The sequence below is a fragment of the Takifugu rubripes genome, chromosome 15 (assembly GCF_901000725.2).
Source record: "Takifugu rubripes chromosome 15, fTakRub1.2, whole genome shotgun sequence".
NCBI classification, from domain to species: domain Eukaryota; kingdom Metazoa; phylum Chordata; class Actinopteri; order Tetraodontiformes; family Tetraodontidae; genus Takifugu; species Takifugu rubripes.
In genome coordinates, this window is record NC_042299.1 from 6,813,504 (window position 1) to 6,835,479 (window position 21,976).

At 44.8% G+C, this 21,976-nt stretch overlaps 1 long non-coding RNA gene across 1 annotated transcript; it reads left to right on the forward strand.

The window, feature by feature from the left end:
• The first annotated feature begins 496 nt into the window (after positions 1–496).
• Positions 497–21,373, forward strand: LOC115252679 (uncharacterized). The gene is made up of 4 exons (XR_003891007.1): positions 497–515; positions 20,094–20,194; positions 20,896–21,075; positions 21,266–21,373. It is a non-coding gene; the product is annotated as an uncharacterized lncRNA (long non-coding RNA).
• The last annotated feature ends 603 nt before the right edge of the window (positions 21,374–21,976 follow it).

The following is a 21,976-nucleotide window of genomic DNA, read 5'->3' on the forward strand; positions in this document are numbered from 1 at the left end:
AGTTGTAGCTGACAGAAAGATCAGGCTGGAGGCCACAAACATGTCTGCAAATGCTGCCTTCACTCAAACGGATGAAAGTGAAGCTCGGGTTTGTAGCTTTATCACTCGAATTGCACCAGGAACTAAACAAATAAATATAAATTCAGTCCCAAATAATAACTCTCATTTTGCATCACCAACTCAGGGTCAAGATGTTTATTTTGCTCAAAACGCTCAAGCAAGCAATCAAGTTGTAATTAATCATGTGATGAGTGAGAGCAGCATGTTTGTGTTAGCTGGAGAGGACAAGGCTGAGCGCTGCTGATAGCACTTTTTATCGTTAGCCTCCAGGTTTTATTCCAAATGAGGTTTCTGCATGAACCACAAAACAACGCGTGCTTTGCAGACGGCGTTTCAGCAGCATCCTGGATTCAGACGTTCAGCAGTTGATGACGTCCCGACACGCATGGACCTACCGACATTAGCTTGGGTGCTACTGCGCTAATGTTAGAAATCAGTTGACATTTCCAGCAAAGGTACAGATTTCAGGATTAAGACAGACTGTCAGTCACCTGTTGTGATTGTCTGATGTTTGTCACCTGTGTCTCCTCCCATCTCAGGTGTGCCTCCCAGGCTCACCTGTGACTCTATGGCTGTGTCCGAACCCTATACCCTACATAGTGCACTCAAGAGTGTGGACGCCATTTTGAAATAGTGTCCGAATTGTTAGTGAGCATCGCTGTACCCTATCTAGTGCACTCAATGTATCCGCCAATGCACTGCGAAAAGTAGTGTACAAGTGAGCACCCTAACTCGGAAAATGTATCCCATCAGCCATTACGGTATCCGTACATATTTTAACGGAATTTCTACTGTGCGGTTTGATATATGAAATTTTTGGAAATAAGACATTTTTTTCAGTGGGGGTCCAATATGATCATCCTAAAATATTACAACATAAATGTGTAAACAAAAAAAATCAATCAATCTTCACTGATCACTTAAAATTGTTCTTCGGAATCGTCTGTTGCTCACCAGGCGACAGAATCTCAGTAAGAGAATATTTTCAAAGATGAAAAGTAGCTCTGGATCCATTTTTTGATGAAAAATTGCTTTATTAAATGTTTTCACTACAGCAGAATATGACTTGAGAATGTGCCGTCACATCTTGAAAATGTCAAGGGACACTAATTATTTTAAGTAATAAGTAATTATTATTGACATTAATATTTCATTTTATTATATAAAGTTAATTATCATGTAAAAAATTGCATTTTCATAAAATGACCTCTGAATATATTTCTGATGGGTTAAAATAATTAAATGGACCTGGCCACTTTTCCCGGCGACCGGTTCGTAATTATTATGCGACACCATGACGTCACTTTACGTGCGCCATAAATGACGCCGTTGTCCGAATACTAGCTTTAAATTGAGTGCGCTACGTAGTTCACTCAATCCATGTCCCCCGTGTAGTGAGTAGTGAACAGGGAATGAGTGTGTGGTTTCGGAAACAGCCATCGACTCGCCCTGCCTCTCACCTGTTCCTAGTAGTGTTTCACCTGTGCATAATTCCGTCTCATCTCTGCCCACCAAAAGACTCCACGCAAACGGCTCAGTCTGAATAATGGTGAATGTTTGAAATCTCACCAAAAGTGAAAGATAATATGTTTCTTTTCTTACTCAACATTAAATAAATACACTTAGATTTACACTTAAATGCTCCCAGTTCAGAACCAACTGGTCCTTAAAACTGAGTCTGGAAATAAAAGTTCATGATATTCATTCCAAATCTGAAATGGCTGAAGTTGTTTTAGTTTTTGCCCCAACAAACACCCCAAAATCGTTGTTTACTTCATGTGCGATAAACACTTTTATTCTAAAATTCACTCTTCTCTGGACAGAAGTGAAACTCTTCAGAGAAAAGGTTCAAACCATCTTCAGCAGCTTCCTGTTTTCTGGGGGGGATTCTGGAAATCTCCAAAGCGTCAGACAACAGAGGAGGAATTTAATTTGATCAAGCTCCATCAGTGGAGGACGGATCTCCCCGCGGTGCTGCTTCCTGTCCTCTATCTAGAACATGAAACCTGATTCCTCAACAGCCGCTCCTCTGGGTCTTAATATACATAAGAGAGAAGAAATGGACCACTTCTTGTCAAAGTGACAGGTTGACCTTCCCCTGAACCCGCCCACACCTGTTCCCCCCCCCCCCCCCCCCCCCCCCCCCCCCCCGCCTCCCGCCTCCCGCCATTCTCCCTTGCCCGCCTTTTTTTGAAAAGGGAGGAGGATCCCCCCCCCCCCCCCCCCCCCTCCCTTTCTCCCTCCCGCCTCCCGCCTCCCGCCATTCTCCCTTGCCCACCTGTTTTTAAAAGGAATGGCGGGAGTTACAAAACAGTTACAAATCAGTTTTGCCATAGTCCTGACATATCCATCTGTCGGCAACATGAGTAGTTCTACATCCGTGATTGGTGAGACGGCTGTGACCGTTATAAGAGAATTGTGTGGAAAAGTAGTTGAAAAATCCACGGTGTTTGTACAGCGTTCTCAGGCGTCACCTTGTGAGCCTTTGCAGCAAGAATGGTCTTTGGAGCCTTATAGTCAAACAGGGAGTTTTGGGTATGTGTTCCGTTACAAGACGGGGGAGTTGATTCTCTATCAGCGGGAAGAATCTTCCAGTGAGGGGTCTATGTTGTCGGCTACGATGTCTTCCAATGACTGGGGTGTGTTGAAACTGATCAAACCGGGAATGGTGTGTGTGACTGAAGAAGGCTGTGAAGAAAGAAACAACACAGAACAGAAACCTTCCACAGAACAAACATTTTGTGAAACATTTGTGAAAACTATTGGAGAAAGTTAGACTGTTAGAACCCTAACACTGTGGTTCAGAAGAAAAGAGAAAACAGTTGGTGGCTTCAAGTAAGAAATTTAGGGGCCTGCGTTGTCTTCCGGTGTCCGAGGTGTGTAACTGAAGAAGCTTAAATCCCCTGGAGACCTGGAGGCCCTCCTGGAGAAAAACATTCTTAACATGAGTTATATCGCCTGAACCTGTTGTTTGGTAGAGTTCCCGTGTAGGGCCTTATCCCCATGGGAGCTACATCACCACCAGTTGGTCCATCGGGGCAGTCGTCAATATCAGACTTTTCGGCGCCAATCAACTTTTTTTTTTTTTTTTCCTCTCGCCAAGCATTGTAAAGCGAATATATACATGATCATCTCACAGTCATTAGCTCAGTCCTCCAGAACTTCATCGGAAGCTTCACCGTCTGCGAGCGCGTGTAACAAACAAAGATGGCTGCAAAGATGACTACCGGTAAGCCTCAAATTCTTCCCAAACTTTTTCTCTGTAGTTTTCTAAATAGTTTTAGAAAACTATTAATGAATGAACTATTAATGATTAACTACTATTTACGAATAACTGTGTTTTAGAAGTTACAGTAGAGGTTCACCATATGCCAATTTATCCTGGTAAGCAAGCCGTGATCTTTTTAACCTGAAAGTTGTTCTATTTTTATTCTAGATTTTTAAGTGTAACTTTCTGTATCTTTAAAGTCAGCGCCGATGAGTTTGAAGGAATAACCCTCACGCAAACAGACATTGGTATTTTACATACAGTTTTTTTTTTTGTTTTGTTTTTTATGAACAGCTCAGTTGTTCATAGATTGCTGAAATATAACTTTTTATGATACATTTTTCAGATCTGTTAGCCAGGGCTGAAAGATTGGTATCCGAAGACAACCAAGAAACTGAAAAAGCAGCAAAAGCATTGCTGTGTTCTGAAACCCCACCCCCCGTGCAGGGGACAAATTGCTGTGTAACTGAAATTGGTGAAATTGAGATTGAGAGCAGACCCTCGGCACTTCAACATGGGACTGACTCAAGTAAGCAGACGAACAAACTCTCCAGAAGACGTGTGAGACAGCCAGGAGGACCGAAGTCGACTGTACAAGGTAATATATTTATCTGTGATTAGAAGTATATACAAAATATGTGCCGTTTTGATGATTTGTATTTTAACGATTTTCCCCTCTGTCTAAACAGAACCATCAAAACAGAACCTTCAAACGTGCGCCTCTCTGAGCACTGTGACTCCCCCGGCAGCTCCACTCTCCCGTGAACCTTCTGCCCCTGCGAGGAGACGTAGAATACGGCAAGCGTGTACCACTCTGACCCCTGTACTTACAGCGGGACCCACGGCAGCTCCACTCTCGCTTTCACCAGATCCTTTCGAACCTGCGAGGCCGATAAGGAGACGTAGGAACCAGAGACACAAGTCTAACATTGTCAGGAGATTGTTTGATGGTATATTTTATACTATATCTTCTTGACTAATAATAATAATAATATATAAAAAAAAAAAAATAACTCATCTCTCATCTAATTACAGATTCAGGGGTGAGATTAAACGAGAGCGTTCCTGAACCGTCCTTCAACAGGGTGGACGGGGATACAGCCGGATACAATCATCCCCAACAACAGCACGAGCACCACGAGAGCGTTCCTGATCCGCTCTTTGACAGGGTGGAGGAGGATACAGGCTGCTACATTCATTCCCTACACCCCCAAGACAAGGTAGTGCTGGAGATTTTCAATAATGTCATACGGTATATTGTTTCCTCCAATTGTAACCAAAGGTGTACTAAAACAGTGTTGAAAAAGCTGTAATTTTTTTTTTTTCCTTTTTCTGTCTTTTGTTTAAGATATGGATGAGGATTTCAATGTTGAATATTTTAATCAAGTACCGATTGTTTTACAAATAGCTGTTGATCAATTAAGTGATGAGGATTTCAATGTTGAATATTTTAATCAAGTACCGAATGCTTTACAAATAGCTGTTGATCAATTAAGTGAAATTCCAATCTCCATTCCAATAAATTTACATTTTACAGAGCAAAATGAAAACGTCCTAGAACTTGACACCTTACAACTCATAAATGATGCCCTCGAAAACCTTAATGCAGTTAATGCAGTAGAGTTTGAAAATCATTCTCCTTCATCAGCTCTCCACACGCAAAGTGATCATGTCTTACACGCGGTAACAATCAGATCAGAGACGGATTCAGCAGAGACACAAGAAGGGGGGTCAGAGAGCAGCCCCTCAGCCCTTACACACATGGCCCCCCCTAAACTTTCTCCTCAGCAAGGGGGAGGAGGGCTAGGAGAAAATCCACCCGATCTCTCTCCTGAGCGGGGTGAGAGGTTTTTTAATGATTTTATCACATGGAGAACAAGACGCTCCTTTAACATTCCCACTCGGGGAAATGTGCCTGACATTGCAACATTCTATCGAGATGTAACAGGGGTTATCAGCGAATTGGTGGATGTTGCCAGACGACATAGTAGTCGCAATGATTTAATACAGTTGGAGGTGGTGGGTGAAAACGTACACAATCATGTTACAGTTGCTGTGGATGAACAAGGTGAAAATATTCTACCGGCTTTTAATGGAATGCTAGATCGGATTGTGCAGTCAAACGGTATCATTTCATCGGATGAGAATATAGAATTCATCCTTCACGTGGTGCAGAACCCAGGAGGAGGTGCCAAACGTAAGATGGAGAAAACTCTAGACTGTGAAATCATTGACAAAAAAAGACGCCACTTATTTATCGTAGACAACAGAGACAACCAGCTTTGCTTCGCCATCAGTCTAGCTCACGTTATCTACCCGAAACTTACTGAAAGAGAATGCCTTGATATTGCGAGGAAGTTGCAGCATCAGGCTGGTTTAAATGATGAGACCCCGGTCACTTTCAGTGACATTGGTAAATTTGAAAATATTCTGGGGCGTAAAATTGTTGTGTTTTACAGAACATGCCACAGTAAACCCCTCTCACATTATGAGACAAAATTCTCTGATCGTTCCAATCAGTTGTTTCTCTTTTTACTACAAAATCACTATTATGGGATAAAAAATCTCAAAGCCTTCCTGGGGTCGTCAGTCTGTAATTATTGTTACAAGACTTTTAAGCATCCCTATACCCACTTTTGTAAAGGTTACTGCGCAGTGTGCAACGATCCTGCCTGCCCCACAGAAGGGTTCAACACAGTGGTTTGCTCTGACTGTAACAGAACGTGTCGCTCACCCTCTTGTTTCACCAGACACAAATTGGTCGGTTCAAGCAGAAAGTCCAGCCTCTGCGACCAAATCAAAAAATGCGCACGATGCGAACTATACTACAGTGTCAATTTGTCGTTAGACGATGCAAAGCATCGCTGTGCGGTGAAAAAATGTAAAATCTGTGGTGAAAAACTGCAGAGCGACTCTAAAGTCGATCATAGTTGTTACATTCCTACCCTCCAACCAGACATCTCACATCCTGATTTGGTTTTTTATGATTTTGAAACATTTGTGGGTCAAAATGGAGAGCATGTTCCTTTTTTAGTGCATACAAAAACATCCAAAGGTGAAGAGAAGGCGTTTTATGGTCTTGACTGTGCTAAAATGTTTATTTTGCATTTCAGGAAGCCACGATACAAACAGAACATCTTTATAGCCCATAATGCCAAGGGGTTTGACAGTTATCTGGTGTTAAAAGGTATGTTGGAACTGGATGTGACGCCACAACAGATTCTGATGAACGGGAGTAAAATCCTCAGTTTTGAGGAATCCCATTATGGTCTCAAATTCATAGATTCCCTGTCATTTCTCCCCATGCGTCTCAGCGCTATGCCCAAAGCCTTAGGATTCACTGACAAGACCAAGGGGTATTTCCCACACAAATTTAGCTCAGAAATTCACCTCAATTACGTGGGGTCCTATCCCGTTCCGTCCGACTACGACGTAGATCGCATGACGGTGCGCGAACGGGAAGAATTTGACCCGTGGTACAACGAGGTCAGCCGCGGTACCTTTGACTTCAAAAAGGAGGCCTCGCTGTACTGCAAAAATGATGTTGACATTCTCACCCAGGGCAGTCTTAAATTTAGAGATCAGTTCCTAGGTGAGACGGGGGTAGACCCTTTTGGTTCTATCGCCATAGCCGGAGCCTGTATGAAGGTGTTTCGCACCAATTATCTGACTCCTAACACTCTGGCTATCCCCTGCCCACACAACTATTTGAATCAGAGCAAAAGATTCTCTAGCGCATCGGTTCAATGGTTAGAATGGTTGATGCACAAAGAAAAAATCTTTATACAGCATGCTCTAAACATGGGTGAAAAACAGATTGGTGCATTTTTCGTAGACGGATATGCTGAGATTGACGGTGTAAAACATGTCTGGGAATTTCATGGATGTTTTTACCACGGCTGTCCCAGTTGCTTTGATCCCACAGTACAGTGCGATATGAGAGGCGTCACCTTTGGTGAACTTCACTACAAAAGTGAGAAGAGGGTGAGTGAGCTACAGACCACACATGGGGTTCGTGTTGTAGTCATGAGAGAACACACGTGGAACCAGATGAAAACAACATGCACGGAGGTTAAAGAATTTCTCCGTTGCTTTAACGCTCCTGAGCCTCTCAACCCCCGAAAAGCACTTTTCGGAGGTAGAACGAGCGCTTTAAAACTGCGACACACGGCAGCGCCCGATGAAACCATCCACTATGTTGATGTCACCTCACTGTACCCGTTTGTCAACAGTACTTGCTCTTACCCCTTTGGTCACCCCGTGATCATCTACAAAGATTTCGAGGACCCACGCAGCTACTACGGCTTCATCAGAGCCACTGTGTATCCTCCTCGAGGTCTTTTATTCCCCGTGTTACCGCACAAAAGTGAGGGAGGTAAATTACTCTTTACACTGTGTCGCACCTGTGCCGAAACTAACAATGAGGGTGGCCCCTGCGAACACGACGATGAGGGCAGAGCTCTGACGGGGGTCTGGGTCACCGTTGAATTCATCAAAGCTCTGGATGTGGGGTACAGGGTGGGTAAAATTACAGAAGTCTGGCACTTTGACAAGAGCAGCGACACTGTGTTTACCGACTACATACACACCTTTTTGAAAGGAAAGCAGGAAGCCTCGGGTTACCCCGCTGAGGCGACGGACCGAGAGAGCAGGGAAAAATACATCAGGGACTATCAGGAGCATCAGGGCATTCTTTTAGATGCTGGCAAAATCGAGACCAATCCTGTGAAAAGACAGGTTGCTAAATTGTGTCTCAACAGTTTGTGGGGAAAGTTTGCACAGAGAGATAATTTGTTTAAAACCACCATTGTCTCAGATCCTAAAGAATTCTTTAGTTACATGTTTTCAGGTAAATACAAAGTCGAATACTTTTCCGTTCTCCACAGCAACAGAGCTCTCATCAGGTGGAAATACACCGACAGGTACGTTCAACCCCCAGGTAAACAGAGTAATGTTTTTATTGCAGCATTCACCACAGCACACGCACGACTGAAGCTGTACAGTTATCTGGAAAAACTACAAGACAGAGTGTTTTACATCGACACAGATAGTTTAATCTATCTGGTCAAAGAGGGTGAGAAACCTCTAGAGCTGGGTAACTATTTAGGTGACCTGACGGATGAACTGGATGGTGACAGCATTCAAGAGTTTGCAGCGGTGGGTCCCAAGAGTTACGCGTACCAAACACGAAATAAAAAGAAAGTCGTCATGCGTGTGAAAGGTATCACTCAGACCCGGGAATTTTGTGAGCGTGTGAGCTTTGACAGTGTCAGAGAGCTGGTGGAGGGTTACCTGAGTAATAAACAAGAGGGAAACACGATCGAGATCCGTCAACACAGCATCAGACGTGATAAAAAGGGTTTCGCATTGAGAAATGTGTCATTTGATAAAAAATTTAGGGTGGTGTATGACAAAAGACGACTCTTTGCTGACGGAACAACTCTGCCTTTCGGGTATTAGAAATGCAGGAAATTGAATTTGATCCTAGGTTTATCTTTCCTTTTTCTTGTTTAATCGCGGGTCCGAGCGGGTGTGGAAAGACCTATTTTGTAAAAAATGTATTGGAAAACTGTGACCGTGTAATAAATGTTGTACCTGACAATATCGTGTGGATTTATACCTCTTTTCAACCTATGTACGCTGAACTGCAAAAGATGATTAAAAACATTAAATTTGTCAAAGGTCTGCCCGATTCTTTTGAAGATGAAACACTGTTTCCTCCTGATCAAAAGCATTTGATTATTTTGGACGATGTTATTTTTCAAGCCTCTGACCATCCTGAAGTGGTAAAGATTTTTACACAGTATCGCCACCACAGAAACATGAGTGTTATGATGTTGACTCAAAACGTGTTTCACCAGGGTAAACACAGTCGCACCATCAGTTTGAACAGCAATTATTTGGTCATGTTTAAAAACCCACGGGATAAACTACAAATGAATATATTGGCTCATCAGATTTTTCCATCACAAAAGACATTTTTCTTGGAGAGTTTTGAAGACGCCACAAAAGACCCTCACGGGTATTTAATAGTGGATCTCACCCCCGTCTGCCCAGATCCGTACAGACTGAGGACGGGTGTGCTTCCTCACCAGCAAGCGGCCGTTTACATCCCCAGAGCGTCGACGTAGATCATCATGTCAGCGCGTATAAAAAGAAACGCACCCCTGCTGAAGGCCCTGTACCGTGCCACACCCAAGAAACGTAGAGACATTCTTATTCACAGCTCCCCGGATTTTATCCAGACACTGTGTGAGATTTCTTTAAATCTTCTAAAAGGAAACCTCCCCCTGACTCCTTCTCAATTTAAAAAACTGAAGAGACAGAAAAAAATTATCAAACTGTTGGCTGATAAAAGAACCAGTTTAAAGAGGAAGCAACAGGTTCTAAAGAAGCAGACGGGCGGATTTCTTTTACCTCTCCTCTCAGCGGTGGTACCTTTGATCGGGAACCTCGTCGGAGGATTGATACGAAAATGACTTTGAAAAAGGCCCAAAAAATGTTTCTCGTCACCCCTCATCAACTCAACCGCCTGACGCGGCCCTCCCAGTCCATCAGAGATGTCGCGGAGGACGATTTGGATGCTAGGATGAGAGCCATCTTAAACGAGCAGGGGCTGAGCTCTCATGAAAAAATTAAAAAATATAACGCGTTACTGCAAAGATATCTGACCTTTGTGAAGCAGGATCAGACAGAGAATCTGACAGAGAATCTGACAAAGACGGAGGCAGAGGCAGATTCTGGGACGGACGTACGGACGTCCGATAGCATCATCGACGACGTGTTGCAGAGCCTCCCACCGCGAGATCGCAAGAATGCCGAATACGTCTTAAAGAAATTATCCGACCGTCACGATGTTTGGAATACAAAAGGGGAATTTGTGTACCGGGGCAACGTTGTAAAAGGGTCTCACATGATCGATCTATTCAAACGACTCTTGTTTCCTTTTAAAAAGAAAAAATCAGAGGGTTCTGAACCTCCCGGATGGACACATTTTTTAAATACTCTCTCAGAATTAAACATCCCTTTGTCTTCTATAAGTAACCCAAAAGCGCGTAATCAATACCGACTCCTCAAGATGGATGCGATCGGATCTCAAGACTCTGAAACACCTGCGGATCTACCGTCAAAAACTAGAAGACGAACAAATGACCCCCCGCGTTGGATTAACATTTCATCGTGAATAAATGTAATACACAAAGTTTTGTCTTTTACCAATAAAGCGTTTATTAAACATTTTTTCGAGCGTACAGTCATTCATTCAAAAACTTTAAAAATCTTTAAAACATTGCAAAAAACAACACCCCTGCTTGGAGGGACCATTGATTTTATTTCTAATACAGCGCTGATATTTCCTCACATAGTCGTACACCATGAAGTCATTCTTTATTACATCATCATTGTACAAAGACAGTACTTGATCAAAAGATAGCCCGCACGCGCGGTGACAGAGGTAATAGATGCAATGTTGTCCGCAGACCGTCGACATGTGGTGCTGCAACTGAACGTCGTGGTACTCAATGTTTTTAGAACGTTTTTCCAGAAACTGTAAGATGCTCGGGGGGTAGTGATCAAAGTCCGGCGGAAATCCATAAGAATCAAAAAAGGTGGCTATGCCACCATTTTCCAGCGTCAAAGCTAACCAGTGCTCCCCCGGCATGTGAGCCGGATGTGTGTTGACGATAAAGTAGGCCGGGGTTCTAAAAGAGGGATTCAGCATGGGCAGTTGATCGGACGCCCACACCCCGCAAAACACATCTCCCAGCAGGCTATGCAGAAGGTTCTCTAGTTGAACGTTGTCCATCTTTTAATAATAGTCCACCAGCACCTGCCTCTTGGCGTTGATCTCCAGAATAGAATCGTAACAGGCGTAGACGATAAGGGTCGCGGTGTGCTGCAGGGGTGTTCTAAATCTCAACTCCAGCCTGAGGTTTCCGTTTGAGACGGTAGACAGTGCGTCGTTGTCATCGCTCGGATTGAGATTAAACACAAACAGAGAGTAGCCGTCATTAAAGTCATCACGGCTGATACTCAGGGGTAAATCTTTGAGATGTCTCCCGGTAGCCAGGAACATGTTGTAGAATTCTCTGACGGACACCCCGTTGTTAAAATCGGGTTGGAAAGCTTTAGCCGGAACTTGCCGGCCGTCCTGACAGAGAGCCAGGTATTCGATGTCATAGTGTCTGAAATTAAAAGGCGACAGGTCTCGTCTTCCTGTGAAAGCTTCGTGGTGTACCATACCCAGAACCACGTACTTTGGTATGCTACCCAGAAACAGATTCTCCTGGTTGCAAACCCTAGAGTTTGCCGGAATAGAGTAAGTTTTCACATTAACGCGTGAAAGGGGGTAGAGAGCGTTGCCCTTCATTAAGGCGGCGGCGTGACCTAACCTGACTGCAGGGGACACGGCTACTTTTTTAACAAATAGGGAAGCCCCCAGTACTTTTAGGCTAAAAGTAGAGTCACGCGCCCCCATGAGGCAGAAAGCATCGTTGGCTCGCATCAGTTTAATTCTCAAATCGACAGAGTTGAGCAATAGTCTCTCGCAGAAAAAGATGTCCCCGTGGAGAGGACCGAGCAGGTGTACTTCTCTGGAACGGGCTGTGGACGCGGCTCTCCTCGTTAACCCTTTATTTGGACCGTTCACGAGCACGATAGAGTCCACTGACCCGGCGGTATCTTTGTAAAAAAGACCCCCGGTAAACTGACTGGAGAGTGTGTCCGGTGAAAAGTTGAGCAGGGTCTCAATCATGCAGCGATAGGGGTGGGTAGCGCTCGACTGAGAGATGAGTCGATCCCCCAGGGTCACGTCGCATTGACTGAAAATTGTATTTAGAGGATAATTGATAAGACCCACCGCTGCGTCATTAGCTAGGTTCGATCCGTTAGCGTTGGTGATTTTTACACGGAGATGCAACAGAGTGTCGTTCAGATCCAGATACCGGTCCCCGTCTCCGGGGATGAAAAACTCAATGGGTCCCCCGTCGGTGATGGCTGACAGGGGAGAAATTTCCGTGTAGGTTTTTTCATCGATAGACAGCTGCGTCATAGGTGCTGAAAATAAATCCAATTCGGCCAGAGTACACTCTGGAGATTTCTGATGTACTAGAGCCATTTTCTTTTTTCTCAAAGAAAAGATATTCTTAAAAAATATCAGAGCTCCGGACGGACTTCTTCTTCACACGACGGCCTTTTGCAACTGATTTCTTCCTTTTACCGAACGGCTGTTTATTAAAGCTGGAGGGGATGCGTTCTCCGGGGGGTCGTCTTCTCTTCCTACGCGACAACACCATAATGCCCCCGGATCCTTCTTGCTTCATCTCTTGATCATCTTCTTGATCACCGGCGAACCGTTCCATCACGTGTTTGACGGCGTTGGAGGCGATGTTACTCGCAGCGGCTTTAAGATGAGGTTTAGCTATTTCGAAACCTTTCTTGGCCAAAGGGCTGACGAAACGAAATAATTTAGAAAACAAAGATCCTATCCCCCGACCGTACATGACCGGTGCACCGTAAAACCCCGGCAAATTCCCCCCTACTTGACTCTCATAATATTGTACAAATCGGTGAGGATCTTCTCTCAAACCTACCCGAGCCATTTTCTTTTTCTCTATTTTTCTCTTAGCCTTGAACACTTTGTGTGTGGATAGCTGATCAGCCTCCTGAAAATGAATGATGAGGACGCGGGCGATTGGAATATATATAACCCTGGGGTTCAAGTTCTAGGTCTAAAGTGGAGAGTCGCGATAGTCTTGCCGTATGAAAATTTTACCGGTTTGTTTTGATCCGTTTTTATCTCCACCTGAATGTTTTCAATGTGGTTTTTGGACACCGGTAAATAGTAAGCAGGATTGAAATACTGTGTGACGATTTCACCGAACGTTCCTTTTACATCAATCGTTCTCAAAAGTGGCGCATAAACGTCGCCGACCATCTGCGGTGCAACTACGTCGCTGTAACAATACATGTGATAAAACCCAGCTCGTAAATCGCAGGGATAGTACGCATACCTTTGGTCAAACGTAAACCATTCCCCTGATTTCATACCCATCAAATATGCCAGGGGTCCTTCGAAGAGTACGTGGGTTTTACCTCCCGATTGGAAATCAAATCTTTTCAGAAGACTGTCATAGACGAGGTAAATATCAGACTTTATTCTTCTAAATTGTCCGTCCATCTCGAATCTAAAGGCTGAGAAGCCGTTGAAATATGATTGTTTCATCTCTTGACGATGCACCTTGCTCTCCGTGGCCGGTTCTTGAGGGTTTTCCCTCCAGTAAAAGTAGGCATCCTCCTGAGAAAGGTGATAAAAGGTGTGCGGGTATGAAATCTGCGTTAAAGCTACTTCCCAGCTTCCCTCTAAATCGATATGTTGAGGCAAATCCACGCGGTAACTGGAACTCGTGTTTTCTTTAAAAACATCGACGCTGGCGTTGGAGGGTAGGGTAATAAAAAAACCCTCGTCCTTCGGACCGTACATGATGAAATGATATCCGTTGCGATCGCGAGTTGATTTTTATACGTTCTTTAAATCTGCAGCTTTGATCCAGCTGTTGAATTTCTCCGGCCAGTTTTTCCAACTTACAAAGACTTGCTTTTCACCCCTGACGACGCGATGCTTCAGAATCTTTTCTACGTGGAAAAGTCTGTCTTCCCCCATCGTTACCTTTTGTAGCTCTGGCTCATAAAATGACCCTTGGATGGGTTCTCCATCGTAATCTTTTAACTTGTACACTGGAGGGTCGCGAGGGATGCGTTCAGATACCGTAAACACCTCGTTCGTAAAACTCTGTTCATATTTTTTATCAAACACTCCTCTCAGTTTTGAAATTCTAACTAGGTCCCCCTTCTTGAAATTCATCTTGGTTTCAACCTTCCGTCGGTTTTCAGATTTACCGTACAAGTTTTGAAACACTTTAAAAGTGTTCTCCGAGGTTACCTCAGCGGGTTTCATCTTGATACTGCTGTGATAACTGTGATTATAGCTTTTCACCAAGTCTTGTAAGACGTCGGTGTATCGCAGAGTGTTGTTTGCTGTAAAATATCTCCACATTCTACCTTTTAATGTACGATTAAATCTTTCAATCACAGAGGCCTTAAGGTGACTGGCGGTGGAAAAATGAACGATATTGTGTTTTCTCATCAAAGCTTCAAAACTCTTGTTAAAAAATTCTTTCCCCGCATCAGTTTGTATTTTTTCAGGCGTCTGACTTGACTCAAAAATGGATTCAAACGCCTTTACCACCTCAGCCGCTGATTTTCTCTTCAGAGCCCTGACGTAAGCTTTTTTGGAAAATATGTCTATGACCGTTAATAAATAATTATATCCGTCATTATGCTCCGACAGGGCTTGCATATCGCACAGGTCCGCTTGAAATTGGTTTAAAGGGCGGGGGGCGAAAACCCTGTTTCTTGGAAAATGTATCCTGGCCGGTTTGTGTAGAGTGTAAGCGTCCTGTCCCTGTAGAAATGTTTTAACATTTTCTCGAGGAACCGTCTTTCCCATTTCTTCTTGCACCCCCTTATGGAGCCGCTCTACACCACCGAGGCTACCGGGATGCGCGGGATCATAGTACACTTTTTCCATGAAGCGTGTCTCAGACATGTTGAAAACAGAATGAGAAGGGATGCTCGTTTGAGAGGTATTTATTTTTTTTTATTAGCTGTTAAGAAATCTTTAGCATACACATTTTGTGAGTAACATGAGTAAATACATTTTGTGAGTAACATGAGCAAATACATTTGTAACATTTGTAATGTGAAAGTACAGATAGTCAAAAACTAGTCTAAGACCAATGCGTTATCATCAATAGAGTTTGAGTTAAGACTTTATGATCTAGACTGAGGCAGATATCATCGTGAAATTTTCCAAGTTCTTCCAAGATGCTTACAGAATGGTTGTTTTGCACAAGTCTGCTGGTCACATCAATGAGCAAAGCATAAAAGGCTATCATATGACATGGTTTTACAACATCGTTGGACAGTTCTTTAAAAATTACTTTAAAACAATCCGACAATCCAGATTTGCTCATAAGCATCGTGTCATTTACCATCTCTTCCCAAAGTGCGGGTCCTGCACACGTTCTGGTTTTTTCCAGCAAGATGTTTTTGTTTGAAGCCGTTTTGTTCTCAATAGCCTGGTACAAGATGTTTATTATCTGACCCTTGATCAATTGGATCTTGACACCTTCTACATCGTTTACAACTTTTCCCCAGAAGCTCCCCATTTTATATCTGAAAATGGTGTTTTCAGATATAAGTGTTTTCAGTCCAGTACTGAGTCACCGTGTCCAGATGTTCCTGTTTAATCTCGCTGTCGTTGTCGGCGATACTCTCGTACATTTGGTGGATGGGAGTGTAGATTAATTCGCTGGATTTCAGCTCGAGCAAAAGGCTCTCTGCGGCGATCTTGACTTTCACGTAGTCAGCGTTGACACCGCACGCTTTCAGGAAATTTTGAATAGCAGGAATGAACTTGGGTGTGTAGAGTCTTTTCATCAACATGTAAAAGTTGTTGCGGTAGAAACCCGGTTCGATCACATCCAAACACTGGTGTTGGCGCTGGCTGGGGTGGTCGATCCGACATCCGTTGCAAACCTCACCCTTGTACAGGTCCAGGACGACGCTAAGTAGATGAAGAACGCCTTTTTTTACCAGACCAAAGAATTCAGATGCCCAGCCGTCAAGCTGGTCAGCACCGTTACATACAGCCCCGGGGAGATCCGATGCGTCGTCGGGCAAAGGCGGATCAGGGGTTGTTGAGCGTGAAGGACTCTCCACACCGCTCACAGAGATTGGAGAACCTGGACATGAAGAAGCCGGAGACGGCGCAGGATCTCTGCCTTGGAGAAGAGACTCGGACAGCTCTGGAAGTGATGCCGAGTCTCTGACGGGTGGTGTCAGTGAGGGTGAGTGAGGACTGGACACCCCAGGATCCGATGCCGAGCGTCCGAGGGGTGGGGTTGGTGGAGGGCTTAGCCAAGGAGTGAGAGACTCGTTAGAATCCGTGGGATCCGAGCGTTGGATGAGTGAGTCAAAATCCAGCCTGCGAGGCCGAAGCCGACGTTGACGGCATTCCGCTTGTGTCTCATCCTCATCCCACAGATAGGAATTGCTCGGATTGTCAGATCCGCTCTTGACGCTTCTGTTGGTAGACATGCTCTCCTTAGTGTTTCACTCCGGTAGTGGGTAACGTATGGTTCAGACGAACGTCTTTTATACATTTGAGATATGGGTGTGGGCTTACACGAGGGAGGACTCTTTTTTTCGTCACCACAGTGTTGTTCCAAAGACGACAATGGTGAAAAAATTTTGTGATTTTATCATCCATTTCATGCATCTTTTCGATCCATGCTGCAAGAGGTAGAGTCAACACGTTGCTGAAAACCCCACAGTCTGAGTTAAAAAGATCCAAGACAAAATACTGTCTCGGTTTCCCTGACATCTCTTCCATCTGCATCTTGTAGCTAGCACGATAGAACCATCTTCCCGTACCCGAGGTTTTCGTCAACCAAATGCTCACAAATGTTTGTTCTGTGGAAGGTTTCTGTTCTGTGTTGTTTCTTTCTTCACAGCCTTCTTCAGTCACACACACCATTCCCGGTTTGATCAGTTTCAACACACCCCAGTCATTGGAAGACATCGTAGCCGACAACATAGACCCCTCACTGGAAGATTCTTCCCGCTGATAGAGAATCAACTCCCCCGTCTTGTAACGGAACACATACCCAAAACTCCCTGTTTGACTATAAGGCTCCAAAGACCATTCTTGCTGCAAAGGCTCACAAGGTGACGCCTGAGAACGCTGTACAAACACCGTGGATTTTTCAACTACTTTTCCACACAATTCTCTTATAACGGTCACAGCCGTCTCACCAATCACGGATGTAGAACTACTCATGTTGCCGACAGATGGATATGTCAGGACTATGGCAAAACTGATTTGTAACTGTTTTGTAACTCCCGCCATTCCTTTTTAAAAACAGGTGGGCAAGGGAGAATGGCGGGAGGCGGGAGGCGGGAGGGAGAAAGGGAGGTGGGGGGGGGGGGGGGGGGGGGGGGGGGGGGGATCCACACTCCTCCCTTTTTAAAAAAAAGGCGGGCAAGGGAGAATGGCGGGAGGCGGGAGGCGGGAGGGGGGGGGGGGGGGGGGGGGGGACAGGTGTGGGCGGGTTCAGGGGAAGGTCAACCTGTCACTTTGACAAGAAGTGGTCCATTTCTTCTCTCTTACATATGTTCTGTGAGATGTTGGAGATGGTTCAGGTGAGGAACCCCCAGAGACGCACAGGCGGCCTTTGAAGATACTTACGGCTCGTTCACGTTGCATCACTCCTGGGGATGCGTTCGCGCCAATCAGGAGTAAAGGAGGCGAGTTTTTAGCTGGAGAATGAGTTTCAATGCAGCCTCCTCCGATGAAGAGCACTTTCTGGGCGCTGGAATTGACAGGAAGTAAGATCTGCGTGGAACGCACGGCGTTCTCCTCAAGCCTTCCTCATCCTGATCCGTCGACGGGAGCCGCTTGATTATTTAGGTTTGCCTGCGTTCTCCAGAAAAAGGAGATCATATGAATCCTGTTACACCTGACACTGCGTGCAGACCCTCAGGCGCATGCATGTGACACGCGCGCGCATGAAATCGCAATCACATTTATCAACGACAGTAGGATTTTTGGCGGCTCTGAGACGACACTGAAGCAGGAAATTTGATCCAAACAGGATACCAGCATCTCGGAGCGGAAGCAATCACGGCCACAGCGTTGGCGGGATCACCACCGATGTTGGCGGCATCGATGCTAATCTTGAGTGCGCGCACGTGCGCGACACTGATTACTGCTTGTGCCTTCAGTTTCAGTCTGAGAACACAGAATAAAGCGTCGGTGAGATTTCTGTTAATATTTGAAAAATATCAGATGTGAACCACATGAGCAGGAAAGATCAGTCAGGTCCACCAGGAGAGCGCAGCTGCAGAACCTTGGTGGAAGATCTGGGTTCAGGGGGAACGTTTTCTGGAGGACGCAGATAAGATCCTAAAGCTTTAGATCGTAACCTCCCTGAGGTTGGGCTCCTCTTGACCAGCACAGATGGGGGAGGGGGTGAGAGGAGTCATTTTTAGGCGGTGACCTCATCAACAATGTTGAGAACCAACCAGAAGATGATTTAACAAGCTTTGATGTTCAGACACATCTGCTTTCCTCAGCTGATCCTCAACCTGCTCACACACCTGATTCTTCAGCACCTGTTGGCTTCCTCTTTTTTATTTATTTATTCATTTTTTTTTTTTATAAATAATGAGTTTCTGATCTTCAGACGCAGAGAACATCATCTCCAACGTTCTCTTCTGATCCCACCAACAGAAAAGTGGAGATTCAGAACGCCTGCCTGCCTGTTTGGGACTGGTGTGTTTTAAAGTCTGTTCAGCCCACAGAAACATGAGTGAGTGACAGCGGCGCTGCATCGCGTGGCAACCGCGAGATGCATCATTAAAGAATAGAGCATATGGAGAGGAGCGGAGCGGCACTGTAGGCGAGGAGCGTCACACTGAGCCGGATTTCCTGTGATGTCAGCGGCTTCATCTGTCTTCCATCAGATTTCTTTTTTTTTCATTTATGCATTGAGGAACGATAAGGAGCGGCTTCAGCTCGCATCCGTGAGTCACCGCATCGTGTCCGTGATCTGTGTCTGTCTGCAGGTCACCGGGGAACAGCTGCACATGGGCTGAATGAGGAACCATTTAGCTTCATGATGCTAGGACGTAAAATTGGTATGCTACAAACAGAAGGACATTTTGGGTCTTTTTGAGGGGTTTGTTCTGTGTTCTGAACCCCTCTTTTGTTTTTTTTTCTTGCTCCTGACTTGAGTGAAGAAGCCAGACCTGCTATGCTAGACTTGCTATGCTAGCGGGATAGCATTGGCAGGTGGGGTGATTAGCACAGCTGCTGCTGCTTAGCTAATTATATTCTGATGCATGCAGCAGAGCGGCAGATTAATGGGAAGTGCGTGTTGCCTGGGTGAGGGTGTGTGTAGCAGCGCTGGTCACTAAACGTCTCACAGCTGTACATTGATCTTCTTTTGTCTATAGGTTCTTGTTACTTCAATCCAGATTTTTGGGGAGATGCCAGATGAGATGCCCCGATGAAATGATAGCCGGAATTAAAATCATCCGTGCACGGCTGGACTGGTCAGATGTAAATGAACGCCAGCGGTGCCACATTGGATGGGGGGAGGAAGGGCGGCTGCTTGATTAATGTGCTGCTTTTTTCGGAGAATTCTCATGGAACAATCAGATCGCAGTGCCCACGTCATTCCCAGTTTGAAAGAACGCTTCTTCCAAGGTTCTAAATGGACAGTGAGGACACTTGATGCATACAGCATATGATTATTCTTCGAGGCGTTTTTATTAAGCTTGTAAGCTAAATTAATGTCACGAGTGGCTGAGCCAATAAGCACAAAACAAACCCAAAGAGAAAGAAATGTTGTTGCCAAGTTGGGTTTTAGAACCTTGGTTCCTCTGAAGCAGAGGAAGAATCCACCTCTCTGATAAGGTGGAAAATATATTCAGTCATTCAGCATTGTTGGTTGGGGTTATGGAAATCAGGTCTTACCTTCTGATGTCTGATTTTCAGCCTCCAAACCGCTCAACTAACCCTTTTTAAGATCCATATGATCTGAGGGATCATCAGGATCTTAATCAAGTTAGTTTATTTGGTGATGTTTTAACAAAAGTTCTCTGGTAACAAAGTTTCGTCTTCCCTGTTTGGGAATCAAAGCAGAGCTGATGAGAGCGGCTCTAATCCCAACATCCCATCAAACCTCAGAAAATGATGAAACGCCTGAGACACGATGACGGGCAGATTATTCGCATTTCAAAGTAAGATGCAACATTTCTAATTAAGTCTTTCTCTTCACCTAATGAGCACTACCGTATTTTCCGGACTATAAGTCGCACTTTTTTTCATAGTTTGTCAGGGGGTGCGACTTGTACTCTGGAGCGACTTATATAAATACATTATTACAAAATTTCACATGTTCGTTATTTTCACACTGACAACCACAAGAGGGCATGTGTACTGAGGAACTAGTTCCTTTAGCGACACAGAAGAAGAAGCGGTGCTTCGTCTGTGGAGTTAGACTTGATTGTTTGGTAAACTTGCTCGGATGTTCTTTATGCTATAGTAATCTGAATAACTGTTAATATGTTACGTTTACAAAGCAGACACGTACTCAGTTTGTTGTGGGTCATGTAGCTGAATTTGTTACGTTAGCATACCGTAACCCTATTGCTAATCCATGCTAATGGATTGCTAATTGCCTTTCAAGATGAAATGTATGTTCTTGGTCTCGGATTTTCTCAAATAAATTTCCCCCCAAAATGCGACTTATAGTCCAGTGCGACTTATATATCTATTTTTCTTCTTTATTATGCATTTTTTGGCTAGTGCGACTTAAACTCCGGAGCGACATATAGTCCAGAAAATACGGTAATTAAAATCTGCTACTGTGGCTAAAACGGCAAAGATCAAATTGACCACAGTCCAAATGCTACTTTTCAATTTCCAATCCCCCCCTCAGCTCCCTGAGAACAAGCGGAGCAGATAAACGGAGAACCTCACAGGAACATCAGACGACGCCTCATATTTCTTTATGGGATGGACGGCTGTGTGTGACACCAGGCTGAAGAGTGAAATGGTGTCCTGAGGCTGTGAACAGCTGCTTGACGCTCCCACGTACGCAACATCCCATCATCATCAAGTGAGAGATGCTGATCATTTTTGATGATGTCATCAGACTAAAATGGTGTTTAAAGGATGGAGTGTCGCACAAACTTCGCACTTTAAGACCCAAAACAGAGAAAAGCCAAAATCAAAACACATTTAACTGTATATAAAATGTACTGGCTAAACAGGTTCTACCACTTTATTTGCCTTTTCTCCATCCTCAGTCTGTAGGCACACACTTGTGAACTTCTGGAGCTCACAGTTTGAAGTCCATACTCCCTGTCAGTGCTGCTGCTGTCGCTCGTGGAGGAGAAATGCATCCTGGGATACCCAGCTGTCCTACACAAGTCGCATCTGATGCAGACTTAATAAAGTGGGCGGAGCAAGTACTTGGGGTACTTGGGGAGCGCATATGGACAAATGCATTATCCATGTTGACGAACAGCATCATACTGATAGCGATTCCACCCAGCTGATTCATCTTCTGGATCTAAAAGCTGGTTTTGGACAAAATCAAAGGGAAAGCTGGCGAGCTAACATTTGCTAATGCAATGCGGAGCATTGTAATTCTACAGTAGTACAACATTAAACATCAGCATTAGACATTTATAGCTGTGCTTTCTGCCCTGGGTAATGGAGAAGCTGCTGCCCGTCGCACGTGGCTGAAATCCACTGGAATAGACCCAGATTGAGCTAACGTGCACCAACTGTTGCTCTGTGACCTCACGTCAGCTTCCTCCCAGATGCTTTAAAAGAGTCAACGCGGCGTCCATCTGTCAGAGAATCTGCCCTGGGATGTGGTGGGGGTGGGGGTGGGGGCCGGTTCGGTGCAATGGGCCAGAAAAGCAGAGAAGCCATGTGGGCAAATGTATCCATCCCCGTCTGCGGCAGGTCATCCGCTGACCTTCACGCATCAAACCTGCGTCTGCAGCCAA